Here is a 16650-nt window from a genome sequence, read left to right on the forward strand (position 1 = left end):
ATTTCAATTCTACAAATATGGTAATAAAGCGGGAAAACTGTTAGCGTCCGTAACTAAGAGTTGGACGGGGTCTAGATACATCTCTATGATACGAGAGCGCTCGGGTAAGATGTTGACTTTCGCGGTGGATATTTCGGCTTGCTTTAAAACCTATTTTGAGGCCTTCTATGCTTCACCGGGTTCTTATACGGGTCCCGATGTGTGTGACTACTTGGAGGATGCAGGGATGCCCAGATTATCGGCAGCCCAGGTCTCCCGATTAGATAGGCCCTTGCACCTACAGGAGGTGTTACAGGCGATACAGAAATTGAAGCCCTGTACAGCCCCGGGGCCTGATGGTTATTCCCCGGAGTTTTTTAAGATCTTATCCTCCTCCATAGAGGGGTCTCTCTTGGATTACTACACAGAGGTCCAGGCCCACGGTACATTTCCACGCTATGCTAATGACGCCCTGATTACCTTGATTCCGAAACCATCTAAATCACCCACTGATATCGAATCTTATCGACCGATATCACTATTGAATGTTGATATTAAAATTCTGGCTCGTGTACTGGCGGATAGGTTAGCGCCCTTGTTGCCTACTATTATTGTGCCTGAGCAAGTGGGTTTTGTTCGGACGCGACATTCTGTACTTAATGTTCGTCGAGTGTTACTGGCATTTTCCCGAGCTCAACAGACTCATTAGCCCGGTTTATTAGTTGGGTTAGATGCGGCAAAAGCCTTTGACAAGGTTCATTGGCATTATTTGTTTCAGGTATTACAGCATATAGGGCTTCCTGATAGTTACTTGGCGTTGATCCGTACACTTTACTCGGGATCTACTGCCTCAGTATTGGTTAATGGGGTGAGATCCCTTGCTTTTCCTGTGGGCAGGGGGACACGACAGGGATGTCCCTTGTCCCCACTCCTTTTTCTTTTATACTTGGATCCTTTGCTACGAACACTTCAGAGAGATGATGAGATCGTGGGATTGCCAGAAGGTTCCTCCCAGTTGCGGGTGTTGGCATTTGCTGACGATCTTTTACTCACTTTGGGTAACCCTCATCGTTCGCTGTCCCGAGCTTTGGACCTCCTAGATGAGTTTCACCTTTACTCAGGTTTAGTTCTCAATAAGCAGAAGTCCTTGGCGCTGCCGACCTCGTATGAGGTGGTCAGACCTGGCAGGGAGAGTTTCCTTTACAGTGAGCCCCTTCCCAATTGATTTATTTAGGGGTGGTTATTCCTCAGAATTTGGACAGGCTCTACTCTGCTAATGTCTTGCCCTTACTCCGTCGTTCAGCGACTGCCCTTTCTAATTGGCAGAAATTTCCCCTGTCCCTTTCTGGCCGAATTGCTCTTTATAATATGATGATACTCCCACAATGGCTTTATATACTACAAATGCTTCCTATTATGTTAACACCCACACATTTATCCCAACACAACTCACAACTTTCTGCATATCTGTGGCAAGGGAAACGGGCTAGGATTTCATTATTTAAGCTGATGTTACCATGTACTCAGGGGGGGTTGGGTCTTCTGAGTGTTTCTAGATTTAACCTTGCCTGTCAGTTGCGGCATATCCATGATTGGTTTTGTAATACTAAATGTTTTTCCTTACCTGAGATTGAATGTTTTCATTTTCAACCTTACCATTTTAGCTACCTCTTACATGCTCTCCACTTGCCGGACTTGCCTCTGTTACAATTGCACCCCTTCTTGCCTGTAATGTGTAAGACTTGGAAACTGCTGTGCAAAATGTTGAAGATCCTCCCCTGTGGAACGCCTTATCTCCCCATTGCTGGTAATGGAGACTTCTTACCTGGTTTGGATTCTGCAGCTTTCCGGCGTTGGACCACTGTGGGTCTTCAATACGTGTCACAAGTGGTGCTTCACACGGGTCTTCCTGTTCCCTTTGCTGAACTGCAGACACAGTTTCATCTTTCCCCTGCGGATTGGTTTGCTTACCGACAACTCCAGCATTACTTGCGGACCTTGACTCCGGTGATGTTGAGTGAGGATGTTCAAAACAGACTACAAGAAGCTCTTTGTCTTACAGCACAAGAACCAATACTGTTGAAATTTTATCATAAGTTCTTGCAGGAGCTCTCTGGTGAACTGGACTTTCTTACCTTGGCCCAGAAATGGTCGGCTGATCTTCAGGTGCCTATCTCAGATGATATGATCCGTAAAGGCATTCGCCTGGGGAATGCTTCTCTATTGTCATCATTGGAGAGAGAGCGAAATTACAAGTTTCTACAGCGAGCCTTCTACCCACCCAAGAGAGCTCATGTAATGGGGATCAGTACGGGACATGGCTGTGGAAAATGTGCGCAGCCTATGGCATCTTTTGGACACATGTTCTGGACTTGCCCCTTGGTGTCTGCCTTTTGGTTGCAACTGGTGTCTACTGTGGCTCGGCTTTGGGGTTGTTCCTGGAGGATGCATCCAAGTTTCCTCTTCACTCTTCAGATTCGTTTCCACCCACCTCGACCAGGTTGTGCGATCTTTCTTAGAAAAACTGTGTTATTGGGCAGGAAATGTGTTCTTTTGCAGTGGCTCTCGCCTCAGCCTCCTTCTATTCAGCAGTGGAGAGCATTAATGTTACAGCAAATGTTATTGGAACGAAAAGACATTGTGGACATGACTGCTAAAGCAGGTCAGTTATTTCGTCAATGTTGGTATTCTTTTAGTTTGACCTTTACTTCTTATGTTCAACGACAACTTTGGGATATTTGATCTGTCTATTGCTCCCATTTCACCTGTGTTATTCTTTTGGAATGTTTACCGCTGCTGCTGCCCGGGAGGGGTGGGGGGGGGTTGGGGGGATAGGGGATTGAAGTTGTATTGTGGCTAAAACTCTAAGGTTACTGTATATTGTGTGTTTTCATGCTGGATTAATAAAAACTACTTTACGTAAAGGGGGGGTCTAAGACCAGATTACAATCTCCTCCCATAAACAAGCAACCCTCCACAGAAGGCTGAAGAATGTCATCAAGGCTTGTAAAAAATTGCCCCTATCCTGAATTAGGAGCATAAAAATTACAAAGAGTAAATACCTGAGCAGCAATAGAAATACAAAGCCAGTGTTCTCCCCAGAAATTTTTTCCAGCCGAGTGACATGAAAAAGTAGCCGGGCGGGGTGGGGAAATTTGGTAGTGGGGAAAATTAAGGGCTCCTTTTACAAAGGTGCGTTAGGGCCTTAACACACGGAATAGCGTGCACTAAAATGCCCCGTGTGCTAGCCGCTACTGCCTCCTCTTGAGCAGGTGGTAGTTTTTCAGGTAGCTCACTCTAATCCGGTGCGTGCGCTAAAAACGCTAGCATACCTTTGTAAAATGAGCCCTAAATGTGTACTACAGTAGATGTAAATTTGAAAAAACTAATATATAACAATTGCCACTTTTCAAATTAACAAATAGAAATAAAACAAATAATGAGAAATAAGAAAATACCATTTTATTGGATTAATCCATTTTTCAATTAGCTTTCAGAGACCAAATCTTTCTTCAAGATAGTACAGTATAAAGCTGTTATGGTATCCTGTCCTGACCTAAGGAAAGGAGTTTAGTCTCAAAAAACTGCCTTATTTCCATTTCCTATGTATAAACTTTAATCAATAGTTACAATACTACTTGATTCTATGTAGAGCAACAAATTTTTTCTACCTTTTGTCGTTTCTGCTTTAATCATCTTCTCTTCACTCTCTTCTTTCTATTCAGCGTTTGTCCTCACTCTCTTCCATGCAACATCTATCATCTCTCTTTGCCCCTTCTACCCAGTCTCTGCCCTCTCGCTCTCTACCCCTTCCATCTACTGTCCACCCTCTCTCTGACCCTTGCATCCACTTGTCCACCCTCTCTCTGACCCTTGCATCCACTATCCACCCTCTCTGCCCTTCCTTTCCTATGACAGTCGATCCCTGGTGTTTCCATCTAGGGCAAGAACATGTACGGGAAAAAGATCCTTAAGGAACAACTTTGTTTGATACCAAAAAGAGACCCAAGAAAAGTATAATTAGTCACTCGTGTTCCCCAAAACACCACAAAAAATATGTATTTTGTGCATGACATGCATAGTGACAACACACAAACCTAGAGGACTGGGTAAAACGAGGATCTTGTAGCCCCATGAACCTCGCGGATCTCTACCTCACATCCTTAAAAATTTGCTTACCTCAAGGGTGAGCGGGAACTGTGAGGTCTGCAGTGTTAAAATGCCCTGCAGACCCCATGCCACAGAGCTGTGCGAGGTCTGTGGGATCCGAGCAATTCTTATTTTACCTAGTCCCAGAGCAATTTTTTAAGCTGTTTACCCAGATGCTGTTTCCAGAAAAGGAAGGTTTAAATCTATGGGAATACTTATTTTCTTGGATGACTTTTTCAAAGAGAAAGTGCTCAGTGCTCTTAGTTTCATGATGGATGTGGTGACCAGTTATCAAAGAGAAAGCACCCACAAACTTTTCATTGGCCTGAAGTTTTGAAAAGAGCCCAGAGAAAACTTGATTTCTGTCATGGAACTACAACTCTACCTTCTTGCAGGACTTGGAAACAGCAGCCGTGCACATAGCCCCGTTTGTGCGATCATTAACTCATACCAACATCTGTGCACAATGCACAGCATGAAAATCCCTGCACTTCAAAATCATATCATCATAGGAGCTTCAAGTAGCAGCTCTCATCTGATGATTTGCCAAGATTTTTTCCCTGTATTGTAAGGGATATGATTTTTTTTCTAAACCCACAAAAATAACCACCTCTCTTCTGAGCTGCACACCTTAAGCACTGCAGTTCAAATAGCAAACAGCACTGGAACCCAGTGAGAAAACTCTCTTTGCTACCCATAGATGCATACAACTGATTAATAATGACATGCTGTCCTGCCTCTTTTGGGGGTCAATGGGCATTTGCTGTGACTTAGGAAAGATCAGAGCAACTGACCCCCTTCCTTCGCCAGGAAATTCAAGTGGCAGAGGCACAACTCGGATTCTGCTCCCTCTCAAGAAAAAAATGACATTACAAACCAAAAACTAAACTTTCCCGAGGCAGAAACCCCCCACGTGGTCTTGATCACCCTGCTTTGCGGAACTGAAGGGAACTTGACACCTTGTTTTCCTCCCAGAGTCGTCCCAGACTCACTGCAGCCACATGATCTGAGCAGAGGCATTATCAGCAGCTTTGTGGGAGATGGGAAGCAGGATTATTCTGCTTTCTGGAGACAGGGAAACATACCCAATCAGAGGACAGAGCCTGGGTAAAAAAACAGCAAAATAGCTCAGTAACTCTCCCGAGCAAAACTGGAGGCAGCCTGAGGAATGCCCTTCAGATCTGCTTCTGATGTGCCGTCCCGTGTTTATCGGCAGTGATTTGTATTTATTTCACAGGCAGCTTTCTTAGCCCGGACTTAACTTCCGGTTTCGGAGGGAAGAGAAGGGAAGCCGGCACACCTTAGAGCCCCGAAGCATGAGTTCGCTACGGGCTAAGGCAGCTGCCTGTGAAATAAATACAAATCACTGAGTTCGCGTCTTCAAGCCGGTGAGAGGTGTTTTTTTTTGTTTTTTAATGTTGAGCGGCAGCGGCAGCAGCAGCAGGATTTGCGATAGATGACAGCCGGGCGGTCATCTAAATTAGTCGGGCGTAGCGCCCGGTTGAAAGGCCCTGGGGAGAACACTGCAAAGCAATATATAACGTCCCTCCACATCCCGCACTTCTTTCAGCACCTGAGCATGCACATTCTTATGGATAAGAATAGCGACCCCTTTGGGTTTTTTAGCCTGTTGATTCAAAGCAAAATAAATTTGAGAGAATCCAGGGGGACGCAACATATGCTCATGTCTAGGCAGCAGATGAATTTCTTGCAAGAATACAATTTGAGCCCCATGACGCGTCAACTCCTTATAAAGGAGATGACGCCTCATAGGGATATTAAGCCCTCGAACATTCAGGGATACCAATTTCAAAGCACACATAGAACCCCCAATAAAGCAAAACGTCCAACATACACTACTTCCTACAATCCCTACAAACCCCCTCCTACCATCTCCCTCCAACAACCCCTCTACTAACCCTCCCACCCCCACCCTCCCATCAATCACATACAAGAGGGTACTAGAAAAAAAGGAAAACCAGCACACCCCTGTAATCTGTGAAGGGAAGGGCCCCTCTCCATATACCCTGCCAAATGAACAAGCCCACAAGCCAAAAGGCTAGGACTGAAAAACAAAGAAAAAAACCCCTTTCTCTGAACCATAGACAACATACAAGCAAAAAGATAATATATATATATTTTGTGTGTGTGTGTGTCCTGATTTGTGATCATAGGTTTTTGGGGTTTTTTATTTTTATTTTTTTTTATATATGATAACAACCCAAAGACCAAAAAAGCATCCTCAAGAGTAAGTCTCCTAGTGGAAAGATCCGAGCAACCTAAAACAGCCCAGAAACAAAAAAGATAATGCATTCAAAAAGAAAAAACAGTTCCGTCAGGTGCCCGAAGATAGACTTTGAACTGGATTCAGCGATTGACATTTCAGATGACCACCCTCTCAACGAGCACATTGCCAGCGAGGTTGCGATTCTCCAGGCCCTCGAGGACGAACAGCAGCCATCTGGTCAGAAGATGAGGAAGAAGACTCACCAAAGGAAATTCCAGGGAAAATCTGTAAGGCCTCCAAAAGAGATCTCACCATACGCAGAGAGCCCTCCAAATAAAATAGAAGGGCAAAAGGATGACGCCATCTGAACTCGGCCACATCCTCATATCCCCTATCCCAAAACACCCCAAGGAACCAATCTCTTCCACCGCCAACTACAGACCCATCGCCAACATACCACTCTTCCAAAAACTCATGGAAGCCCTAGTTAACCACGACCTCACGAAATACCTTGATAAGTTCAACATTCTTCATGACTCCCAGTCTGGTTTCCGCCCAAACCATAGCACAGAAACCGTCTTAACCGCTCTGACAAATTACCTCCTCCACCTGTTCTCACTGGGCAAAAGCGCCCTGATACTTCAATTCGACCTGAGCAATGCCTTCGACCTGGTCGACCACGATATTTTGCTCAGCTGTCTTGACTCCATCGGCATCTCCGGACAGGTATTAGATTGGTTCACAGGCTTCCTAACTAACCGTACCTACCAGGTCCACAGTAACGGAACCTTCTCCCACCATTGGCGCAACCCCTGTGGAGTCCCACAAGGCTCTCCCCTATCCCCCTCCCTATTCAATATTTACTTGGCCCCTCTGGCACGGACTCTAGCAGACTCAAACCTAAAATCATTCATATATGCAGATGACATCACCATCATTATTCCCATTATTTCATTAACACAAGAAACGGAACAACTCACCTCTTCTATCCTCATCAAGTTAGAACTATGGACCTCACAATTCAAATTAAAATTGAACACTGAAAAAACAAAAATGTTCCTGGCAAGTCCCAACCATAAATTAACAAACACTTCCCTGAAATTGAATGGTCTAGATTACCCTATCCATCCCACCATAAAAATCCTCGGAGTCATCCTGGACCGCACCCTGATCTTCGATGACCATACCAGCGCCCAGGTGAAAAAATGTTTCTGCACCCTCTGGAAACTTCGCACCATTAAAAGTTACTTCGACCACCTATCCTTCCGACTACTTGTCCAATCTCTGATATTAAGCATTCTAGACTACTGCAACATCATTTACCTGGGATCCTATAAAAATACCATCAAACGTTTAAGAATAGTCCAAAATGCGGCCTTTCACCTCATTTACGGTCTCAAAAAATACGCCCCTATTACACCAAACTCCACTGGCTTCCAGTAGAGGCAAGGATCATCTTTAAGTTCGCCTGCCTCTGCTTCAAAACTTTAACTGGCTCTTCTCCAATCTACCTGTCTGAGCACCTTGAAATAGCAGGCCCTTCTCGCACACGAAACGCCTACCTGTTCACCTTTCCCTCCCTAAAAGGCTGCCTCTACAAGAGATTCCTCGATAGATCCCTTGCATTCCAAGCGGGCAAATGGAACAATTGCCTAACCGCCCTCATTTCCAACTCTCCGCCCTACCAATTGTTCAGGAAGTAATTAAAAACCTATCTCTTTAACAAATTCCCCTAACTCTCCCCTCCCTCCTTCCCTGCCCTCGATATGCCTCCAAACTCTGACTCCTCCTACCTTGCCAAGCCACTATATGGCCTTTCATAATCGATCTCTGTTTATCTAAATGCCCTGTCCTTGTTACGCCTATATATTATATGCCTTATCATTGCCATGTATGTAACTTCGCTGTAAATGTACAGTCTCTTCATCTGTTAACCGCATTGAACTTCCATGGTATTGCGGTATACAAGAATAAAGTTATTATTATTATTATTTAATTTTTTGCTCAAATAAATAACGGAGCAAAGGCTTCAATTCCGCTCACCTGCGCAAAGTGACAGCAAAGAAATCTTGATATAGCTCAAAGTCCACAGATCCCCATTTAAGCACAGGGAGAGACCTGGCCCTCTGCAAAATTGCTTCCTTAAGTTTAAAGTCCTTAAAGCAGACCACAATATCTCTGGGCTTATTGCCCCGAGGTGACATTAAAGCTCTATGCGCTCGTTCAACATGTATGTCCGCTGCAGATCGGTCTCCCAGATCTTCCCCCAAGAGTGATAATGCAATTTGTTGAGTAACCTGCTCACAATTTTGATATTCAGCACACTCAGGGATACCCTGAATCCTCAAATTAGAGCACCTGCTCTTATTTTCCAGATCTTCCAATTTGTTATAAATATAGACCTGTTGGGATTGTAACTCTTTCGTGCGGGAATCCACACCCGCCAACTCCGCCCGATGATCTTCCAGGGAGGTTTCCATCTCCCCCACATGAGTACCCAGGTCAGTCAAGTCAGCCCTAAGATCTTTAATAATAATAATAATTTTATTTTTATATCCCGCCAAAGCCATGGTAGTTTGAGGCGGTTTACAACAAGAAGAGCTGGACAGACAGTGAAAAAAATAACAATGAAGACTTTGGTTACATAAAGTCACAATGTTACAAACTCGCCACGAAGCCCCTTCATATCTGTGCAAATTTCTTTAAATAGCTCCCTCACCTCCAATAAAGGGTCAGGTGAGGAAATAGAAGAATCCTCCATAACAGTTGAAACTGGCACAGTCGGCGGGGCAGACAAGCCCCCTCCATGTGGCGCCATTTTAGAGGCCTCCAGTGATAATGGGCCAAAGGCATAATCCTGCAGCGTTTTATGAGCAGAGTGAGCCATAACGATAATAGGTTGGGCAGACTGGATGGACCATTCGGGTCTTTATCTGCCGACATCTACTATGTTACTATGTTAATACAGGGTACAAGGTAACCCAAGTGCAAATCAACACTAGAGTGGGTTAAATCAAAGAAAAATACTCAAGGCATATGGAGCTGAGCAGTCACCCGTCCATTCAGCCCAGTAACGTCACTTCCCCCCCCAGTCCTTTTCTTTTGTCTAACTCTCTTTTTTAGGTTCCCATTCCCGCTTTTACCTTAACCTTCTCTCACCTACAGTATATCACCTTCTTTTATCTCACAAACACTCGCAGCCACTGTCCCTACCTCTTCTCCCATAGTTCCTTCTCCACTTCCACAGGATTTACTACCTTTTCTTCCACCTTAACCCCAGCATCCATCTCTGTGCACCTCCATCTTCCCCCTCCCCACCCAACAATATCTGTCCATCTTCCAACACTAATGCCCTCCTGTCATCCCCTGTATCAGGCTCATCTTCAAGTCCTAGGTCCTATCAAGAAAAAGAGGGATAGGGCTATTTTGAAGTAGAGAATGACACGGGGACTGTTTACCGCAGTAAACCGTGGTCATCGCAGTAAATCTGCAGGAATGGAGATATTTGCAACTGGTTTACTGCAGGAATGGGGACAAGACCTTTCACCGCCCTGTGGGAGCGGTGAAAAGTCTTGCTCCTGTGGTAAGAAAATTTCACCCGTGTCAGACTCGGCATCACCTCCCCAGTTCCTCTTGTACCTATTTTACCTTCAAGAGCCAGCCATGCCACAATAAAGACAGAAGGAACCCAAAACCAAAGCCTGAGACCAATGTGATTTGAAGAATAAAATTACCAGACAACAAAGGTAGAAAAAAATAAATTTATTTTATATTTTGTGATTAGAAACATAGAAAAAGACGGCAGATAAGGGCCGCGGCCCATCTAGTCTGCCCACCCCAATGACCCTCCCCTATTTAACTCTGTGCAGAGATCCCACGTGACGATCCCATTTCTTCTTAAAATCAGGCACGCTGCTTGCCTCGATCACCTGAAGTGGAAATCTATTCCAGCGATCAACCACTCTTTCGGTGAAAAAGTATTTCCTGGTGTCGCCGTGCAATTTCCCCCCCCTGATTTTCCATGGATGTCCTCTTGTCGCCGTCGGACCTTTGAAAAAGAAGATATCCTCTTCTACCTCGATACGGCCCGTGAGGTACTTGAACGTCTCGATCATATCTCCCCTCGCTCTGCGTTCCTCGAGTGAGTATAGCTGCAATTTATCCAGCTGTTCCTCGTACGGGAGATCCTTGAGTCCCGAGACCATCCGGGTGGCCATTCGCTGGACTGACTCAAGCCTCAGTACATCCTTGCGGTAATGAGGCCTCCAGAATTGCACGCAATATTCCAGATGGGGCCTCACCATGGATCTATACAACGGCATAATGACTTCAGGCTTACGGCTGACGAAACTCCTACGTATACATCCTATGATCTTGCCTAGCCTTAGATGAAGCCCGCTCCACTTGATTGGCAGTCTTCATGTCTTCACTGATGATCACCCCTAAGTCCCGTTCTGCAACAGTCCTTGCTAGGATCTCGCCATTTAGGTTGTAAGTCACGCATGGATTTTGACTACCAAGGTGCATGACTTTGCATTTCTTGGCATTGAAACTCAGTTGCCAGGTCCTTGACCATTGCTCCAATAGGAGTAGGTCGTGTTTCATATTGTTAGTTGTGCTCTTGCTTGTTATATTACAACGTTATTTTACCTCAGCCAAGTCCCTTATAAAGATATTGAAAAGGATCGGGCCTAAGACCGAGCCCTGTGGCACTCCGCTGATCACTGCCGTCATTACGGAGGGGGTGCCGTTCACCACCACCCTCTGAAGCCTACCACCAAGCCAGTCCCCAACCCATTTTGTCAAAGTGTCACCTAATCCTATAGAACTCATTTTGCACAACAACCTGCGGTGTGGGACACTATCAAATGCTTTGCTGAAGTCCAAGTATACAATGTCCAAGGACTCTCCAACATCGAGCTTCCCCATCACCCAGTCAAAGAAGCTGATCAAGTTGGATTGGCAGGATTTCCCCTTGGTAAATCCATGTTGACGGGGATCCTGTAGATTCTTCTCATCCAGGATCTTATCTAATTGGTGTTTGATTAGGGTTTCCATTAGTTTGCTCACTATAGATATGAGACTCACTGGTCTGTAGTTCTCAACCTCTGTCCTGCAACCTTTTTTGTGGAGTGGAATGACGTTAGCCGTTTTCCAGTCCAACGGGACTCTACCTGTACTAAGGGAGAGATTGAAGAGTGCGGATAGTGGTTCCGCCAGGACGTCCCTTAACTCCCTGAGCACCCTGGGGTGTAGGTTGTCTGGCCCCATTGCTTTGTTAACCTTGAGTTTAGACAGCTCACAGTAGACACTGCTTGTTGTAAACTTGAAATTACTAAACGGGTCTCCTGAGCCATCCTTTTTCTGTAGCTGAGGGCCGGAACCTGGCGCCTCGCGGGTGAAGACCGAACAGAAGTATTCATTTAACAATTCAGCTTTTTCTGAGTCTGCTTCTATATAGTTCCCGTCTGGTTTCCTAAGGTGTACTATCCCGCTTGTGCTGCGGTTTCTTTCGCTAATATACCTGAAGAAGGATTTATCGCCCTTCTTGATGTTTTTTGCTAAAGTTTCCTCCATTCGGAATTTGGCCTCTCTAACCGCTGTTTTGACAGCTCTTGCCCTAGTCAAATAGACTTCTCTAGAGTCCTGAGATCCTGTATGTTTGTATCAAATAGACTTCTCTAGAGTCCTGAGATCCTGTATGTTTGTAGGAGATGAACACTTTTTAGAATATTAAGATTTGAAATATGTATCCTGCTAGAGCTGGTATTAGACATAACTGGGGACTGGAAAGCCCAGGCTGTGCTTCTTTAGATTCTAACTGGCTTAGGGCTCTCTCTCTGACCAGGGGACAGTTGCCCTTCCCTAACACTATTCCTGCCATGTGTGACTGAAGTATTCTGTTAGCTTGATTTCTCTATGTAGCATTCTGTAGTAATTTGGTTTGTCAGTTTTCACAATAATGGAGGGGATATTTGTGAAAGGGAGGAGAGACAGGGGTTTTGTTGATCCTTGTTGCTCTGTATTTGTGTTTATAAAATGACAATTGTACAGAATATTGTCTCTTTTTATACTTTTATAAAATAAGTTCAGTATAAAATCATAACTATTTGAGGCTTGTGTGGATGGGATCTGACAGTTTTCAGGACGGGGACTGAGCTTGTGGGGTGGGGACAGGGACTGAGCTCATGGGGATGGGGCAGAGACAGGGACTGAGCTTGTGGGGCGGGAACAGTGATAAAAAAATTTTCCCCCGTGTCATTCTCTACTTTGAAGTAGTAGCTCTTTTTCTTGATAGTTTCCCCTTGATGCAGCAACTGAGCAAAACAGGACTTGTCGGGAAATCTATTGATTATTATAACATTATTCATCTTCAGGAACACTATGTGAGACTAGATGCAGTTGTAACAGTGTACAGTCGATGCAAACAGAAAACCATGTCCTTTTCATACACATAGAACACAGATACACCCTCGCCCAATATGGAATAATCACAAACTAAAAATAGAAATATGTAGACAAAAGTTAAACTGAACCGCCAAAAAACCAGACTCTACATACAATGTAACACCACAGAATCAGTGACACTTGTCCCCTAATACTGTGCTAAATACAAATACAGTAGATGTAAATTTGAAAAAAACAATACTTAACAATCACCACTTTACAAATTAACAAACAGAAATAAAACAAATAACAAGAAATAAGAAAATATCATTTTATTGGACTAATCCATTTTTCAATTAGCTTTCAGAGGCCAAATCTTTCTTCAAGACAGTACAGTATACTGCTGTTATGGTATCCTGTCCTGACCTGAGGAAAGGGGTTTAGTCCCAAAAAACTGCCTTATTTCCATTTCCTATGTATAAACTTTAATCAATACAGTTACAATACAACTTGATTCTATGGAAAGAAACAAAAAAATTTCTTTCTACCTTTTGTCATTTCTGCTTTAATCATCTTCTCTTCGCTCTCTTCTTTCTATACAGCATTTGTCCTCTCTCCCTTCCATCCAACATCTGCCCTCTCTCTCTCTGCCTCTTCCATCCACTGTCCACCCTCTCTCTGCCCCTTCCATCCATTGTCCACCCTTTTTTTTCATACGGCAACTTCCCTCTTTTTATGTCCCTTCAATAAACTGTATATCCTGTGCCCTTTCTTTCCTTTGTACATGATTTATTTCAGCTTCACCCCCTTTCCATTTCTCTGTCGTCACCCCTTCCCCTATGCTCTGGCATCTCTCTCCTCCTTTCCTTTCTTCCTTCCCACTCCACATCATGGTCTGGCATTTCTCTCTTGCCTGCTATTAGCCCTAAATTTTCTTTGAATCGCTGGGAATAACTGCTTACCTGCTCCAAGCCCTGAAATCGTTGCTTGCCTGTTCCAAGCCCTTAATTCTTTGTGAATTCTTGGGAATCGCTGCTTGCCTGTTCCAAGCCCTTAATTCTTTGGGAATCGCTAGGAATCGTAGCTTATTTCAAAAACCACGAATAACAATAGAAAAGTTATTCGCTGTTTCAGTAATAAAAATGACGTTTTCTAAAAACCGTGAACAACATATAAAAAGTTATTCATGGTTTTTCCATATTCACGCCTATGGTCCGCCCGCATCCTCCGCGAATACGGATGGAGAAGTGTATCTTAAAGTAAATAAGTACTACAAAAATACCCCCAAACCAAACTAAAAACTATAAATAGATGAAAAGATCTGCAATAGAGAATGACACAGTGGCGGTTTACCCGCGGCCACCGCATTTCGCCGCGGGTAACCCGCCGAAACGGGGAACGAAAAATAGCAGTCGCTGTGGGGACGGGGACAAGGCCATTCACCGCCCGTGGAGCGGTGAATGGTCTTGTCCCCGCAGTGAGGCATGAAGGATCGCGTGGTCCCCGCAGCCACCACCCGCCTGCCCAATCGATCCTAGTGTTTAGCCAGCTCTCTCTCTTCTCCTCACCTTAGTATGTAGGCTTTCTTTTCCGGCAACCCGCACGCTATCAAAGAGCCGCGCACCCGCTGCTGCTCAGTTTCGATCTTCTGCTCTGACGCAACCGGAAACAGGAAGTTGCAGCAGAGCAGAAGATTGAACACTGAGCAGCCGCGCGTGCGCGGCTCTTTGGGAAAGCGTGCAGGTCACCGAAAAAGAAAACCTACAAACTAAGGTGAGGAGAAGGAAGAGAGCTGGCTAAACACTAGGATCGATTGGGCAGGCGGGTGGTGGCTGCGGGGACCGTGCGATCGCTCAAACTGGAAGGAGGGAGTGAAAGGGAAAAGGATTATGGGCTAAGGGGATGAAGACGGAAGAAAAATCCACAGCATGAAAGAAAGGGAAGGACAGGCAGGTGAGCCAGATGCTAGAAGCAGGGGGGGGGAAGAAAGAGGGAAAAAAGCTAGATGGGGTTGAAAAGAAGAGACACATTGGTATGGAAGAAGAAGATAGGGGAAATCTGGACACAGGAAGGTAACAGAAAGAGGGGAAATTATGTGCATGGGGCATAGGGACAGAGACATAAAGGGGACATGCCATGGGGATGGTATATGGACACAGGGGGGCGTGGCAATGGCAGATACATAGGGGAGATATTAGAAATGGGAAAATAGGAGCACAGAAGCGAGATGGTTTGTGGGGATGGGACAGGGACCGAGCTCGCAGGCTCCAGTGGCTTGCACAAATTACATTGTAACGTGCCATGAAAATAAGAGGGAGGAAGGTAGATAGATAGGCCACGCGAGAGGAGCTGAAGGGTAGTAGAAAGGAACAGATGGTAAAGGAGGGAGGGAAGGGTGGTGGTGGAAAGGAATAGGACAGACATTGAAGGAGAGTGGAGAGGAACAGACCCTGAAGGGAAATGTGGAAGACAGAGTGGGAAGAAGACAGATGCCAGACTATGGGGGAGCGGAGGGAAGAAGATGGGTGCTAGACCAATTGGGGGGGGGGTGAAGGGAGAGGCACAGTAACAGCAAATGGAAGACGCAGAGAGAAGACACACAGTGGATGGAAGGAATTGAATGAGAAGATGCGGAAAGCAGAAACCAGATAACAAAGGTAGAAAAAAAAAATTCTATTTATTTATTTATTTTTTGCGTTAGGATAAAGTAGTATATTAGTTGTGTTGATAAAAATTTATAAACAAAGCCCTGCCAGCTGAACATCTTTTTCTCTAGTTCAGCAGCAGGAACTTTGATTTATAAGAAAGGAATAAGCTAAATATTACAGTACTAAGGCTTATATGGATGCAGCGGTGACAGGGCGGTGAAAGGGATGGCGGTGACGAGGCGGTGAAGGGAACGGCGGTGACGGGGCGGTGCAGAGGATGGTGGGCCGGGGACGGGGTGGTGACAGGGACAGATTTTTTTCCCCGTGTCATTCTCTAATCTGCAATCCTGGACAAACAGAAAAGCATTCATGAAGACTAACGATATGACAGTGATGGCTCTAAAGTGGCACAAATCCATATCAGAAGGGTGTAAATCTTATAAAGTATAAACATAGTTCAGCTTAGCCTTCTCCTAACCTAGGAATAAACAACTGTAATAAAATATAATAAATCACAAATAAGCTTCAGGTACTGTCATATATACGCATAAGTGCTACAGAAATAACCTGTACTAAATCTACAGACAATCATAAGCTTAGAATATGAAGTCAAAATTGAACAAAACCCAGCTCCCAAAACCAGCAAGTGAAGGAGACTAACTAAAAGAGAGAATTTGTATACCGCCTAGAAGGCTGATTGGGCGGGATAAGAAATTTTAAATAAACATGAAATGGAAAAAGGATGACACTTAAAACATATTTTTATTGATGTATTAGATATTTTTCTGATGTATTAGATTAATGAAACACCAATGTATGTTGTATCCTTTGGTTGTGCTTTCAGGAAGATGGGCTCAAAATATAAATTAACAGCATCAATCACCACCATCTGGTAAGGAGAACAGCGGCATCCAAACTGACCATCTACTTTATATCTGCTGCCACTTGAATACGGTTTGATGAAAAAAGGATAACTATTTTGTTTGTATTGTTCATGATCATACAGAAATAACTTACTAACATTTGCTATTTCAGTTTCGTTTTGTCGGACTATTTTGCTGTTATTAGGACAAAATTCCAAGGGACTAAGATCCCTAAGCTGTGCAGGGAAAAGACCAGGTACATTAGATAGAGTGTGAGCCTACCAGGACAGACAGGGAAAATGCTTGAGTACCTGAATGTAAATTACGTAGGCTATAAATGGTATTTAAATACTAAAAATAAATAAACAAAATAAATTACCATGCAAGTTACTGCCAA

At 44.4% G+C, this 16650-nt stretch overlaps 1 protein-coding gene across 7 annotated transcripts in view; it reads right to left on the reverse strand.

The window, feature by feature from the left end:
* Positions 1-16650, reverse strand: part of TIAL1 (TIA1 cytotoxic granule associated RNA binding protein like 1) — a 539174-nt gene that overhangs the window by 111334 nt on the left and 411190 nt on the right. The gene's annotated exons all lie outside the window — the stretch shown is intronic.

This window comes from Geotrypetes seraphini, chromosome 4 (assembly GCF_902459505.1).
Source record: "Geotrypetes seraphini chromosome 4, aGeoSer1.1, whole genome shotgun sequence".
In the NCBI taxonomy this organism is placed as follows: domain Eukaryota; kingdom Metazoa; phylum Chordata; class Amphibia; order Gymnophiona; family Dermophiidae; genus Geotrypetes; species Geotrypetes seraphini.